At 35.5% G+C, this 16,620-nt stretch overlaps 1 non-coding gene across 1 annotated transcript; it reads right to left on the bottom strand.

Annotated features, from left to right (window-relative positions):
- Nucleotides 1-14,091: 14,091 nt before the first annotated feature.
- LOC124521461 (small nucleolar RNA SNORA62/SNORA6 family) lies at nucleotides 14,092-14,241 on the bottom strand. Its single transcript, XR_006964542.1, has one exon. It is a non-coding gene; the product is annotated as a small nucleolar RNA SNORA62/SNORA6 family (small nucleolar RNA).
- Between the last annotated feature and the right edge of the window lie 2,379 nt (nucleotides 14,242-16,620).

Below are 16,620 nucleotides of genomic sequence, written 5' to 3'. Positions count from 1 at the left end.
CTGCAGAATCTTTATATGTATTATCTTGAACCATAGATATGCCATAGCGATGCTTTCATTGTGTCTACCTTTTAATTCAGTGTAGGAGGCTGTGACCAATGCTATAAGAAAGGGAGGAATGTAAATATGAGAAAGGAAGAGAAAAGTCTTCTTATATGTTGATTATATAATCATTCTTTTAGTAAAACGCAATAAAATGAGAGAACAAAATCTTGTAACAAAATCTTACAAGTCAGACTAAAGTCTCACACGTGTGTTGGGAAAAAAAAATTTCCTATATTTTGTAAGGTGATTTTAGCTGGTCTGTGAATAAAATTGACAGGTGACAAATTAACAGGAGAAAATCAGATTTAATTTTTATTTATGGGCACTCCATAAGAACGTGAGGCTCATAGGCAGTAATGCAATTACGTGCCATCCAGACCCAAGGAGAAGGTGGTAGGTGTCTGGTACTTCAAAGGGAAGGAAGACAATTCACAGATGACAAAGAGTAAGAGCCTGGCAAACAAAAGTTTATTGAGCCCTAGAGAAACAATGGGACATAGGGAGGAATTTTAACAAACTGCTAAATTTCTCCCTGTCTACCACATCTAATTCACAGGATCCTGTAGTTACCTACTGTGATAGTTCCTTTCCTGGAGCAAATGCACTATACAAATTCAAATTTAGGCCATTATGGGGAAGGTAAAAATTTCTTCCAGAGTCCTCTGTTTCTTAAAAATAATCAGCCTAAAATAATCCACATGCCAAAAGGACACAATTTGGGATGACAAGTTTTGTTTCCCTATATATGCAGTTTAAAATTAAACTTCTAGAAAGTAGCTATGTATCCCTAAGGCAAATTACAAGTATAAAATGATCACCCTAAAAAGCATGGAAAACATCTCTATGGACAAAGATTTTAAACTGATATTAAAGCACATAATATATTGAAATTAACCTGAACATTATGTTTTTTTTTTCCTGGAACATATTTTTTGTAAGAGCAATTCTTTTCACAAATATATATCCACAATTAAAAACTCTCAATGAAAATTATTAGCTTAATATTTTGAGAATTCTGTACTCACTCTAATATATTTATGGGATAATAAAAGTTAAGAAACAGCTTTTCAACTCTGAAAAAATGAGATCACAGAAAGAGAATTCCATAATATAGAATATTATGTTAAAAAGTTATAGAAATCAAACTAGTCTATTTCTGGAAAGGGGATGTCACAGATTAATACAAAAAATAAAATGTTCTGAAGCAATCCCATGTATATATGAGTATTTGATATATAATAATGAAGAAATACTGTATTGTTTAGCAGATGAAGCAGGGAAAACTAAATTTTTATGTAGAAAAATAATAAATCCAAACCTTGGTTTTGGACTGTGCATAAAGGAAGATACCAAAAAATGAACAGAAATAATGCATGAGAAAAAATATTTGTATCCTACAAAAATGGAAAACTTATTATGAAAAGTACAGACCTTACAAAATGAAAATCGATAAACTGCATTTCATCCAAATAAAAGTTTCTGCTAAAAGAAGGGTATCACCAATCAAGGAGATATTTTCAATGTCTCCGGAGACTACTAGGCATCCATTAACAGGGAAATGGTTAAGTGAAATGCTCTGGAATTCATGCGATTAAGGCAAGGTAACAAATAATTTGCAATAGGTATACAGCAACAGAGCACTCAAATTGTTGAATGAGAAAAACAGGAAAAAATAATGCTAACCCTTTATATCATTTGTATACACAGAAACATACAAATGGGGCTGACTAGTTTACAAAGATACACGTAAATTAAGAGCATATATTAAGTAATTAGGTACCTGCCTTTGGGGGGTAATGGCAGAAGTGGGACAATGAACTGGAGAAGGAGTTATATGTACCGGGATGACAGGTGAGGTAAAAAAGTGTGGTTCCTGAGCTACCTACATGATTTTTTTTATTTTTTTATTTTTATTTTTATTTAAACAAAAAATTTTTTTAACGTTTATTTATTTCTGACACAGAGAGAGACAGAGCATGAGCAGGGGAGGGGCAGAGAAAGAGGGAGACACAGAATCAGAAGCAGGCTCCAGGCTCTGAGCTGTCTGCACAGAGCCCGACACGGGGCTGGAACTCACGGCCCGCAAGATCATGACCTGAGCCCAAGTCGGACGCTTAACTGACTGAGCCACCCAGGTGCTCCCCTACATGAGTTTTTTAAACAGAAGTGTACAAAATCTGCTGTAGAAGAATTTATTGCCTAAATAGGACACATCACTCATTACTTTCGTGGCACAACACTATTGCAAATTAATAATAATAATAATAATAATAATAATAAATAATGCAAGCATACACTGAAAAATTACTAAGTTCATTTTACCTACATATAAAGACTAAACAGTAATTCCCATTTTTTATTCCCATCTTTTTGTTGCATCTTTATGTAATTCCCATATTCCCATCTTTTTATTGCATATAAAAGAATCCAGTTTCCACAGATAATACTATGATGCATTTATCTCAGTTTATTCTCTTAGAGAGTGATCTTCCCATCTAGATAACGGTATATTTTCTTATCATAAACAACAGCAGAAAATGCTAATCTCAAAGACAATGCAGCCACCAGAAAGAACAAATACACTGAATTTTCAGGCTATAAAAAATGAGAAGTTGGATCACCAACTGACCATTTCATTATTCAATAAAGAGATGGCATTTTGTAGAGTATAATCATGGAAAGCAAAATCATATATAGAAATAAACTAATAGTACTCTGACACTTAAAGACAAGTCTTTAAGCAGACCTACACAATGACCATGATTATTATTAAGTGTCGGAAGTGAAAACCTATCCAACAAGCACAGAACACAATCCCCAGGAGAAAATCCAGACAAGGAATGTTTCTTTAAACACACTAATTACAGCTTGTTTTCTCCTTTAATGGAGAGATATTGAAAGACCTATATCAGAGAACACTGCATTTTTTAATCTTTTTTAAGCCTGCAATTACACTCATGTCTGCTGCATATTTTACTACTATAGTTTTGATGACTCTGATATTAATTTATTTATCAAACATATAAAAATATTATTTTGACACTGAATTTTTGACAATCCTATGTAGTTTAAAAATTTTTCATATATTCCTACTTTTTAATGAAATTTTTTAAATATATTGTTAAATAGAAAACCAGAGGTCCAGAATGGTGTCACTTAGGCCAAGTCATAAAACCAAAGCTTAATACCTAATCTAATTGCAATTTCAACCTTCTCCAGAATTATAAGACTTAAGTGGTCAGTCAGGAATCTTCTGATTAGTGTCAATGAGGTAACCTGTCACATGACCCAACTCCATCCCCCAGGGCAGATGAGGTAATTCCGCATAGTAAGACTTCCATTTCTTCCCCTAAGGGAAAGTGACCTTGCCTAGAACAATTCTTTTTTTGATTTTGGTTGTTGTTGTTGTTGTTGTTTTTAATTTTGGAGTGTGAGAGAGATGGAGAGTGTGAGCAGGGGGAGAGGAGGAGAGGGAGAGAGAGAGAATCTTAACCAGGCTCCATGCTCAGTGCAGAGCCCAATGGTGGACTCAATCACAAGACCCTAGAATGATGACCTGAGCTGAAACCAGGAGTCTGATGCTCAACCAAGTGAACCACCCAGGTGCCCCTTGCCTGGAAAAATTCTTTTGTTTTGCTAATAAAATTTTCTTGCTTCACCCTCCTTCCTGTAAAAACCTTCCATTTTGTACAACTCCTAGGAGATCCCCTCTACTTGCTAGATGGGGTGTTGCCCAATCACAGATCACTTAATAAAGCCATTTAGATCTTCAAGTTTACTCTAGTGAATTTTGGTTTTTTAATAGTATGTGAAGTTTAATAGTATATGAAGTATATAAAGTTCCATTCCATGGAAAAGAGTGTCTTGTTTTTTCTCTGATTTTCCACATTTGCTTAAATTCTATCATTGATATACTTTTGAATTTATTTCAGCATAGCTAAATTTCTTCGTAGTCATTTTCCATATCAAGAAGTTCAATTGTATGATTCTGGTCAAATATGAAGTGGAAAGAAAGCAAAATTTGCTACCTCAAAATATACTTTTTGGGCGTAAGGTTTATTTTAAGCTATTTTTTTTTTTAATTTTTTTTTTCAACATTTATCCATTTTTGGGACAGAGAGAGACAGAGCATGAACGGGGGAGGGGCAGAGAGAGAGGGACACAGAATCGGAAACAGGCTCCAGGCTCTGAGCCATCAGCCCAGAGCCCGACGCGGGGCTCGAACTCCCGGACCGCGAGATCGTGACCTGGCTGAAGTCGGACGCTTAACCGACTGCGTCACCCAGGCGCCCCTAAGCTATTTTTAAGAAAGAGCTGCCACAGTAGAAACTCTGAACACTGAGAAGTTACCCTTTTGTATTTACATTTATAGGAGAAAGCTTTATTTGTAAGAATGTCTTCTTTGCTGTACCAGGAAGAAAGGAAATAACTAAATCCCTAAGCCTCATCAATGGAGAAGGCAGAGATTTAAATCTGCATAAACAGCAACACTATCCTTTATCATGCTTTGCTAGAAAACCTCTCATAGTTAGCTCCACATCCCCCCCAACATCTTCGCATGTCTTTCACTGGAGATGTTATTTAGGGTGATGGCTTGGTCCTTTTTGGGGAATTGCTGTTTTCCTTGGTATCTTCCATGTATATAAGAAGTATACATGTTATTAAACTTCTGTTTTCCTATTATTGTATGTCTTTTTTTCTTTCTTTCTTTCTTTCTTTCTTTCTTTCTTTCTCTCATATTCCTTCCTTCCTTCCTTCCTTCCTTCCTTCCTTCCTTCCTTCCTTCCCTCCTCTCTCTCTCTTTTTTATTACAGAGTGGTCTCAGCCAAGAATCCAGAATGGTAGAAGGAACATTATTTTTCCTCCCCTACAGTGTTTTGCTATATCAGACTTGATTCCAAAAAATATACTGTTTAACTTTTGAATATCCAAATCTGAGTACTTTTGTTGCTTTATTTATGTTATATATGATATTTATTAGATACTTAATATAATTTTGTATGATTTTACCATCTTATATATCATTATAAAATTTAGTGTCCCAGTTTATAATTCTCACAAGTAAAAAATGTTGAAAAACCTTTTGAAAAAGAAATGGTTCTTGGAAATTTATATAATAGAATTGAATCCCCCCCCCAGGTATATTTATAATGGACTTTAATCAGAACATTTTTTCTCAAATATTTCTCAGTATTTTACCTCATTTTCCTTGCACTCTGTGTTCACAATTAAATATATTTATCGTATTTTTCTTGGAACAAGTTCATTTCCTGAAATCGTTCCTTATAAAGCAGACTTCCTATCTCCACATAAATCTCATAGTTGTCCATACTCGCGTAAGAATTTGAATCACTGTTCTCCATTAGAGTCTAAAATGGGACATAATATTTCAAACTTGACCTTATGAGGGCTTTGATTAATAGAAATACTATCTCTCCTGTTTTATTTATAATTCTTTTTTTTTTTTTTTTTTTTTTTAAATTTTTTTTTTTTCAACGTTTTTTATTTATTTTTTTTGGGACAGAGAGAGACAGAGCATGAACGGGGGAGGGGCAGAGAGAGAGGGAGACACAGAATCGAAACAGGCTCCAGGCTCTGAGCCATCAGCCCAGAGCCCGACGCGGGGCTCGAACTCCCGGACCGCGAGATCGTGACCTGGCTGAAGTCGGACGCCTAACCGACTGCGCCACCCAGGCGCCCCATTTTTTTTTTTTTTTTTTTTAAGAGAGAGAGAAAGCGGGGCGCCTGGGTGGCACAGTCGGTTAAGCCTCCGACTTCAGCCAGGTCACGATCTCGCGGTCCGTGAGTTCGAGCCCCGCGTCAGGCTCTGGGCTGATGGCTCGGAGCCTGGAGCCTGTTTCCGATTCTGTGTCTCCCTCTCTCTCTGCCCCTCCCCCGTTCATGCTCTGTCTCTCTCTGTCCCAAAAATAAATAAAAAACGTTGAAAAAAAACATTTTAAGAGAGAGAGAAAGCATGGGGGGAGGGGGCAGGGGTGTAGGAGCCAAGGGAGAGAGAAAGAGAATCTTAAGCAGCCTCCATGTTTCGTGTGGAGCCAGATGAGGCTCAATCCCAGAACCCTTGGATCACAACCTGAGCCAAAATCAAGAATCCAACACATAACTAAGAAACCCCACTGCCCCTATTTCTAATTCTTATACTTAGGTAAAATAGGAATCTGCAAGGTGTTCACATTGCTGACTTGCATAGAGGACTTGTCATGTTCTCCGCTCCACCAGAATCATTTTGATCTTTTTAAAATGCAAATTGAGCATCCTAACAACATGTTAATGAGGAACCAAAGCAAGTGTTGGCAGTCCTCTTTCACAACACTGTAATGTATGAAAATGGAGTTTCCTTTTGGTAAGCAACTCCCTTGGTAAGCCTAAATCTCAACCTTCACTGAAGTTGATGTGGAAATCTATCAATTGGATGACCTCTTTAACATCTTTAACAAATTTATTATATTTGAAAACAATGATTGGGAGTACTCATTTGAAATTTTTTTCTCTCTTGCTAGAATTTCAGATTGTAAAATCTAACAGTAAAAATATTTTATCAGCTGATAAGTTTCTATAACAAGAGTCTAACTTAGAAAATTTCTTGTCAATACTGCTTCCAGTTACAAGTCCAAATTCTTTTTTATTATAGTAATCATTTTCCATCTCATTAGAAACCCATTAGTTTCTATACACTCTTCCTTTTTATGACTCTCTAGCAATTCCTCCAAAAAAGTAATAAACTAACGATATGGAATACCATTATCAATTATTAGACATTTAACTGCTAAATTGACACAGTTGGAATCTACCATCATAATTTTGAAATGAAAAGTCTGGAATACAATTTGTTGCAAAGTTTGCTATTTTGTAACTGAGCTAACATGAGTTCCCTTCCTTGATGCAGATAGAAACTATACCAGATAAAGTTGTCCCAACAAAGGAAACGATTTTTAGCAAATAAGATCACAGGAATAACTTCCAAAGCTGTAACTTACCAGTTCTCATGAGTTCCGTTTGTTATGGAACCTGGTCTGGATCACCCAGCAGAAGAACCAAGCAGCACTCGGAGATCTTGGAAGGCAGAAGGTTTATTTTACACTGGCCGGCTCAGAGGAGACCACTCTCCAGAGATCTGAGTCCCGAGCATAAGTAGAGGGAACAATTTATAGTCTGTTACTTCCGCATTCTGCATTAGCAGTAATTTGGAGCATGCTGCAAGCAGCGTGGAAAGAAGAACCCAGAAGGGGAGTCTTCCCTCTGGGACTGGAATTTCCCTATCAGTCCTGTCAGCCATCTTATAACAGATTTTTCCTTATCACTTTTATTTAGAGTTAGGATGAATATTTAGATAGGGGAGCCTTGTTATTGCATACACAGGAGGACATAAGGTTGCACATGCACCTTAAGGAAACATGGCTATACAAATGTTGCATGTTATGTAAATGAGGCTTGTGCTCCACTCCTCATGGGGCAGAGAGTTTAGTATGATAACAAGGTAAAGGTAACTGCCCTTACTCCATGGGTCACTCCATGGTCCATCTATGCAGGTGTGAGGTGGGAGTTAAGCTCGAACTGGTCTGGGTGGTCTAGGCTGGCCAGGGCTCTTTGTCAGAGTAAGTCCTATTGTTTGAGGGTTAGTTTTGGTTTCCATCACAGGATTCTATAGACATTGGGTGGTTTGCCTAAGGTAACAGATAAGCTGGAAAGAAGAGCTTAAGGAATAATGGAGGACAAAGGTCAGTGGGTACAAGCAGATGGGAAGTAAAAGGTCTTGGGATCTAGCTGGTGACAGTTTCAAATGAATTGTGTTCTTTGTTTCTTAGGTAAAAACATGTTCAACAAATAAAAATGTGGGTTTTTTTCTGTTTTCTATTATTATCATTATTATTTAGAAGACTTGAAAGTTTTATTTAAATTGATTGCCCTAGGAAATTTTGAGAACATTCAGATTGTGGGTGTTAATTATTTTGACCAATAATGTCACCATAAAATGAGAGTGCTTATGAAATATATAGATTCCACTATTAAGGAAAACAAAAACAATGCTGAATGGATGATAATATTTTTTAATGATGCTATCTCTGAGTATGAGGGCTGAGGAGTACTAAATTCTTCATATGCTATTTATAAATGCTCATATTTTTGTTCACAATAGACAAATGTAATTTGTAAATCCACTGTTGATATATGCATTTTATTTTATCTGTATCTCAAATCAAGAAAATAAAGCAGTTTTAGGTTTAATATATTGAAAACTCTCTTGATAAAGGATTCCAGTGGAGTTAGTAGTCATATTTAACAGTGAAATCGGTAAAGTCTTCTGTGGCAGAAGGCATTATTCTATTTAACAGTACTGACCTGGATAAAATAAGGTAGAAAGAAACATACAGATTATCTTGCTCAGCCAACTTATTTCACAGATAAGAAAGTTGTTAGCTAAGACTTACAGAGGTTTAGTTTATCTGACAAAAGTTGTTTGGCTATTTATTGGCAGAAATACAACCAAAACCTAACTTTCTGGATTTCAATCCAGTATTCTGTTTATTATGTCCTGCTGGACTTCCATATAAAAAAATATATAACGTTAATTTTTTAAAACCCTCTAATAAATTTATTTAATATTTTGTTTATTATATTAAAATGAAAAAGTATAATCTCTGATTCTTAAAAAAGAAACCAAGTACACTTTCTGCATGTTTCTGCTCATGTGATATGTAGCAGGCCCTGTACAAGACACAGAAAAATCAAGCCAGAGAGATGCATGAGGTTTATGCCATAAGTGGTTTTGTGAATTATACTAGGGAGATTAAAATTTTCCTGAAAATGATTAGGTGCCATTTTATGCGGAGGCATAATAAAGGCCGGTAAAAGCAAGAAAATTGGTGGAATTAACAATCAGAGAATTAACATGGACGTTTATAAGTAGTCATGTATGAATAACAAAGCAATGATGGTCAAAACAGAAAAGAAAGGGTTCAAGAGATATTAAACAAATAAAATGCTACACTTTAATGAGTAAAGGAGAAAATGAGAAAGAAAAATCATCAAGAATGAATCACTGATGTCTGGCTTTAACTTGTACATAGTGGTATGTTTAGGAAGAGAGAAAATAAAGAAGATTTAAGAATAATTGGAAACAAAAATAAGTTTCATTTTAGACATTGAGTTTGAGATGCCAATGAGTCATTCAAACGTTGGCATTCAAGATGCCAAAAGTCATTCAAACAAGTAAGTACAATTTACAAATATAGATCTAGAAAAATAAAGTTGTGGAAGCCATCGGCATATAAGTGGTAGCCGAAATTTTAGATGTAGATGAGGTTCTTAGGGTTTAGCCATAAATCAAGAATAACATAGGGGCGCCTGGGTGGCTCAGTCAGTTAAGCATCTGACTTCGGCTCAGGTCATGATCTCACAGTTTGTGGGTTTGAGCCCCATGTTGGGCTCTGTGCTGACAGCTCAGAGCATGGAGCCTGCTTCCAACCTGGTATCTCCCTCTGTCTCTGCCCCTCCCCCACTCCTGCTCTGTTTGTCTGTCTCTCTCTCTCAAAAGTAAATAAACATTAAAGAAAAGAATAACATAAGGATAAAGCTGTGCTCTACATTTATTTTTAAGTATCAAGTGTTGAAAATGAAACTTGAAAATGAAAGTAATTAAAATAGGGATAAAAGCAAGGAGGCAGTGATGTGGGCATATTCCAAACAATATCTGGGCATATTGTATTCCTAGGTACAACTCAAAGCTCCTCGTTACTAATATATTTTCATTAGGGTTGGGGTAAGTTAAAGGGAAATATTATTTTTCTGCAAAAGATATGGGCAGTCTCCTTTTTAGGATTTCTTTACCTTTTCTTTTGATTTCCCAGGAATATGGTCTTAGGGCCAAAATTCTATTTATAAGCCACAAGGGGTTGGAGTATATGATACCCACTTGAGCTCTAGACATTAAGGCAAACCAATCTCCATTCCCCATCCCGCCTTTGTCCTGGATAGCTTCCAGCACCATTGTTTTCTCAAAATGAGATTTCCGGACCAGTTGCATCTTAATTATCTGATCCAACTACTAATTTGCTGAATCAGAACGAGGTGAGTGGGTGGTGTCCTGGTAAACTGCATTGAAAACAAGTACCTTTTTTGATTGTTTGATTTCATAAAGTTCATAACAATTGATTTAAGTATGAATTGTAAACATGGGCCTAAGGTCTCAGGGTCATGAAATCCATGGTCTAACCCTACCCTATTCAATATGGTAGCTAGTGGCCACTACCTAATGTAACTATTGAGTACTAAACTATGTCTAGTGTGTGAAGAGCAGAATTTATAATTTTGTATAATTATAATGAACTATTTTTTCTTTATTCTTAAAGTATAGCTGACATATATTAGCATCAGTGATTCAACATTTATATAAATTATAAAATGTTCATGAAATAATTAAATTTGAAAACTAATATAACATAAAACTTTTAGATGTATTTTCTAAAACTTAAATACAGATTAATCATTTTTGATAAAATATAGTACCCAAATTGATATATGCTATGTGTGAATACACAATGGATCTTGAAGTTTTGGTACTAAAACTGTATATATATTATATATACAATATATATAATCATTAATAATATTTAGATTGATTACATATTGACAAGGTTTTGATGATTTGGGGTAAAATAAAATATAAATACATATTATATGTAATATAATAGACTAATACTAAACATATTTTTTAAGACTTTTTTTTAATGTTTATTTATTTTTGAGAGAGAGACAGAGTGTGAGTGGGGAGGGTCAGAGAGAGCTGGAGACACAGAATCAGAAGCAGGCTCCAGGCTTCTGAGCTGTTAACACAGAGCCTGACATGGGGCTCAAACTCACAAACTGTGAGTTCACGATCTGAGCCGAAGTGGCTTGCTTAACCGAGTCACCCATGAACCCCACTAATACTAAATATATGATATATATTTACTATTATAATCAGATTAGATTAATTTATATAATATATAATATGCTTTATGAACATATGTAGCAAATAAATATATAATAAGTGAAATATGTTGTTAAAATTAATTTTCCTTTCTTTTTGCTACTTTTAAAATAACATATGTGGCTTGAATTTTATTTCTACTGAACAGCACTTGTCTAAACAAAGGTATGTCACATGTTAGTTTTCCATAGCTGCATAACAAATTATGAGAAACTTAGTGCTTAAAACAAAACACATTTATTATGTCTCACTTTCTATGGGTAAAGAATCTAGGCACAGATTAGCTGTGTCCTTTGCTCAAAGTCTCACGATCCTGGTGATATTCCCATCTGGAGGCTTGACTGAAGAAGAATCCCCTTCCAAGCTCATCCCAGTTGTTATCAGAATTTATTTCCTTGTGGCAGGAAGACTGTAAGCTCCTATAGGCGATCCAAAGTTCTTTGCCATGGATGCTGCTTGATACGCAGTTAACAACCTGTCTTCTTGCTTCTTCAGAGGCAGTAGAGAGAAAGACTAGTTTCAGTAAGATGGAGATTCACATAACATGATCAAAGGAATGACATCCTATCACTTTTACCATAAAATGTAACCTAATCTGGGGTGCTTGCATCGCTCATTAAGTGTCAGACTCTTGATTTCGGCTCAGGTCATGGTCTCAGGATCTTGATCTTGGACTTCCGGCTGCGTGTGGAGCCTGCTTGGGACTCTCTCTGTGCCCTTCCCCTGCGTGTGCTCTCTCTCTCTCTCTCTTAAAAAATAAAATATAAAATAAAATAAAATAAAATAAAATAAAATAAAATAAAATAAAATAAAAATAAAAATGTAGTTTCATCATAGGAGAGGATTCCATTGCCATCCATATTCTATGGGTTAGGAACAAGTCATAGAACCCAATTATGCTCAGTAAGAGTTATAAGAGTCACTCTTGTTACTGAGTTGTCACAATATTAATTATATTTAACTTTATCAGTCCGTTGAAACAACTCGACATTACACATAGTCATGAATGGAAATCAATAAATACTAAATATACAGAGAAAAAAAATAAAGTTATTTGCGGCTATTTCACTGGTTGTGGGTAAGCAGCATTCTCAGGAGCTTCCTGGGTGTAATTTAAACATGGAAAACGTGGAGGGGAGGGAGAGATCAAACAAAGAGGCAGACCACTCTAAGTTGGTAGGTGGCAGTTTTAATAAGCAAATTAAACTTATGTATGAAGCTTTCCCGGGCATCAAATGGAACTCTGCGTATGCTTGGCAAATATTAAGATTTTATAAAGACGTCTTAACTGGGTTCAGTCATGTACATTGTGTAGGCATTCTCAACACCATATCATCTCTAAGCTATGTCCTTGGAGCAGCCCTTTGGGAGGAGGAAAAGCAAGGGCACCACAGTCCAAGGACAGGGGAGGGGATGAGGTGCTGGTCCAGCTCACAGGTCAACTGGTGGTCACATCTATTTAATTATATTTCCCAACACTTGCTCATAAAATGACATTCCCTGATAAAGACCATAAGGTAAATATGAATATGTAAGAGGCTCTGAACTTAAAATAATATTGCTATTGACAGAAAACTAAAGGCCATGTCTCTTTGGCAAAACTAAGTCCTCAAATAATGGATATATTTAAATTGTATTGCTACTCACTTTAACTCAGCTTTTAGCTACTCTAAACTTACTGTAACAAAACCCTAAGGAAATTTTGTAGAAATATTAATTTTGATATAAAGAAGCCATCTATGTCTTTAACCCCCTTTTGCTGATAGCTATTTTGTGCTATCCTAAGAGCAAAATTATATTGTTATAAAAGAACCATGCATAATAAACAGAATGATTTTACATGTAAACAAATACTATTGCTTAGGAAAGGTGAACACATACTCTTACTGCCTGAAGTTATATTATGGTATACTATAGTATAGTATACTGTATATTATAATTTTATTTTTTGTTGTTATATAACATTATATTATAATGCAAGCACACCTTGGAGGTATTGTGGGTTAAGTTCCAGCTCACTGAAATAAAGCATATCACAATAAAGTGAGTCAAATGATTTTTTTTTGTTACCCAACGCATATAGAAGTTATGTTTATCCTATACCGTATTCTATTAAGTGTTTAGAAGCATTATGTCTAAAAAAATGCATGCACCCTTATTTTAAAAATACTTTATTACTAAGAAATGCTAACTATCATCTAAGATTTTAGGGAGTCATAATCACCGATTACAGATCACCATAACAAATATAATAATAATAATAATAGTAATAAAATTTGACATATTGTGAGAATTACCAAAAGGTGACACAGAGACTTGAAGTGAGCAGATGCCGCTGGAAAAATGGTGCCTATAGACTTGTTTCATGCAAGATTGCTACAAACTTTCAACTATTAAAAAAAATGCAGTATCTGCAAAATATACTAAAGTGCAATAAAAGGAGGTATGGCTCTATAGGTTTACTGTTTCCTTTATTTCCGTGTAACTAACCATCCTTAAATTAAGTGGCATAAAATAATTATTTTATTACTTTTTATAATCTAGTTCGTCAGGAATCAGAGCAGGGATTGATTGGGTGGTTATGCTTTACATCTTATTAGCTGGGGGTGTTCCATTAGCTGCATTCGGCTAGTGACTGAGCTGGACTGGAGCATCGTGGATAGCTTTACTTTTATGTATGATGTTTCAGTATTCCTCCATATGGCCTTTCCATGCGACCAGCTTGGGCTTCCTCAAATGCCAAGCTCTCCGGGCAGTCCGACTTCTTATATGACAACCGGATTCGTAAGTGCAAATGGGGATCTAAAGTTCTTAAGGAGGAGACCTGGAATAGATACCTTATCATTGTTGCTGCATTCTGTTGGTCAAAGGAGTCAAAGGTTAGCTCAAGTTCATGTACTTCAATCTTACTAGAAAGCCAAAAACTAAAACCCTGAATGATTTGATTTCTGCCTAACTACCACATCCTCTTCTGTCTTCTTGCCGACTGGACTCTAGAATCTATATCTATATCTATATCTATATCTATATCTATATCTATATCTATATCTATATATAATACTTACAGCAAGATTACTATCAAACTACACTCGTTGGGTCAGAGACCTGTGGTGTTAGCGAAAGACCTGCTCCTCACAAAGCATATGCTTACACTCGTGAGTTCATTGGCCAGCCAGTGGCGTCAACTCCAGGCTCTAACAGCGTGCAGTGAAATTGGTATCTTTTTGTTGCTTTTCCGAGACAACATTTTTGTTCTATTAGACCTTCATGCCTGCTTCCTTTGGCTTAGATTATTCCCATGTGACAGAACATAAAGTTTGCTGTTTCTTAATCTTTCAAAGCCCAGCACAAATGTCATCTGTAAAATATCATCTTTAGCCACCTTATTTTTATACTTATTCCATTCAGTTCTTTTTTTTTTAATTTTTTTTCAACGTTTATTTATTTTTTTGGGACAGAGAGAGACAGAGCATGAACGGGGGAGGGGCAGAGAGAGAGGGAGACACAGAATGGGAAACAGGCTCCAGGCTCTGAGCCATCAGCCCAGAGCCTGACGCGGGGCTCGAACTCACGGACCGCGAGATCGTGACCTGGCTGAAGTCGGACGCTTAACCGACTGCGCCACCCAGGCACCCCCATTCAGTTCTTGATTACATTTATTTATAATTTCCTTCATTATCTATAATTATGCACACACATATACACAGAAATATATTTTTGTTATTTATCCAATTTTCTTGTTCATTATCTATCTGTTCAATCAGAATATAAATTCTACAAGGGAATGGCAATTACTATTCTATTAATTTTTGTTTACAACATAAGTAGCATTGTTGCGGCAAATGATATTTGCTTAATAAATTCTTGTTGCATGAAGAAATGATAAGACAAAATCTTAATAAGTTCATGTTAAAGAAAAAAGAGGGGCCTCTGGGTGGCTCAGTCATTTGAGCACCAGACTCTGATTTCTGCTCAGGTCATGATCCCGGGGTCATGGGATCAAGCCCCATGTCAGACCTTTGTCCTGAGCATGAAGCTTGCTTAAGATTCTCTCTGTCTCTGTTTCTCTCTTTCTCTCTCTGCCCCTCTACCCTGCTTGTACATGTGCTCTCTCTAGAATAACATTTAGAAAAGGAAAAAAAAAAAAGAAAAGAGTGTGTGTGTGTGTGTGTGTGTGTGTGTGTGTGTAGAGACAGTCTGGAAGAAAATTCACTAGAACATTATTCTCACTCTTTATCTTTAGATGATGGTATTATTGGTGAAATTTTTTATTTCTATATTTTGTGTTTAAAAAACTAAATATAGATACTTATATAAAATGTGTTATGCGACAGCAATTTAAAAAACAATTAAAATTTAGGGGCGCCCGGATGGCTCAGTCAGGTTAAGCTTCTGACTTTGGCTTAGGTCATGATCTCATGGTTTGTGAGTTCAAGCCCCACATTGGGCTCTGTGCTGACATCTCTGTCTCCCTCTCTCTCTGCCACTCCCCCACTCATGTTTTCTCTCTCTCTCTCTCTTTCAAATAAATAAATAAACATTTTAACATATAAAAATAATTAAAATTTAATATTTTTGTTATTAAATATTTTTTATAATAAGATTAGAATTTTGGTCTCATTTTACTCTCATACTTTCAGTGTTTTTTTGTGCCAGATGAGTCTGAATTGTAAATTCCCCTGGGTTATTTTCACTTAAACCTTCTATTTTTCTATAAAGCATACAAGTAACTCATGCTATGGTTTTATGTAAATTAACGCTAATTAGGTTTGATCAATATATTAGTTTTCTTTGGGGATGCTTTCAAGTAATTGAATAAACCTTAGGGAAAATTAATACCCATGTTGCCCTTGGCATAACACTTTCTCCTTTCGCTATTTAGTAGAAATGGATCACGTAAATGTTAAATTTGTGCTGTTCTGCTGACAGTGAAACTTAACGAAAGCCCCCATGCTATTAAGCTAAAGTTAAAAGAGTAGAGCTAAAGAAATTTCTCTATTGTAAGAGAAATGTGAGCTTTGCAGAAAGTAAATTGGCTAGGAGAAATTCAATGAGGTGCCATCTAAAATGAGTAGATAAAGTAAAGAGAGTGCTTTGTAGAACCTGTGAGAAAGCAATTTAGATATTCCTGGTGATAGCTCAGATGCCTGGATGCCTAGAAGCAATCTAAATCTGCAACTACTTGGAGGATATTGAACAGGAACAGTCTGTCTTGTATCATTTTTGTGTTTATCTTTGCCTGTTGATCTGCCATCACTGTTAACCATTCATTATTTATTGTATCATTTCATTAAAAAAGGTAGGAAAACAAAGACTTAAAACTCCAAAGCCCAAAGTCGTTTCCATGCACAAGAAGTTTCTCTGTATGTCTGGCATTCATGAGCAAGGCTTCATCTGCCGTTCTGTTCCAAATGGGACTGAACACATTTTAATTCAATTACTTTCAAGCCTTATTCATATATGTTTTGACATTAAGTATTCTCGACTATCCAAATAATTACATCTCTACATTTAAATAAGTTTTTGGTATATTATTGATGTTTTGGTCTATACATACAAGGTCTACATATACTTATGTACATTCTTAT

The sequence above is a fragment of the Lynx rufus genome, unplaced genomic scaffold, assembly GCF_022079265.1.
Source record: "Lynx rufus isolate CCGP_SWC_20201006 ecotype Redwood Valley unplaced genomic scaffold, mLynRuf1.p SCAF_3, whole genome shotgun sequence".
Taxonomy (NCBI): domain Eukaryota; kingdom Metazoa; phylum Chordata; class Mammalia; order Carnivora; family Felidae; genus Lynx; species Lynx rufus.
This window is presented reverse-complemented; position numbering and strand designations above follow the sequence as displayed.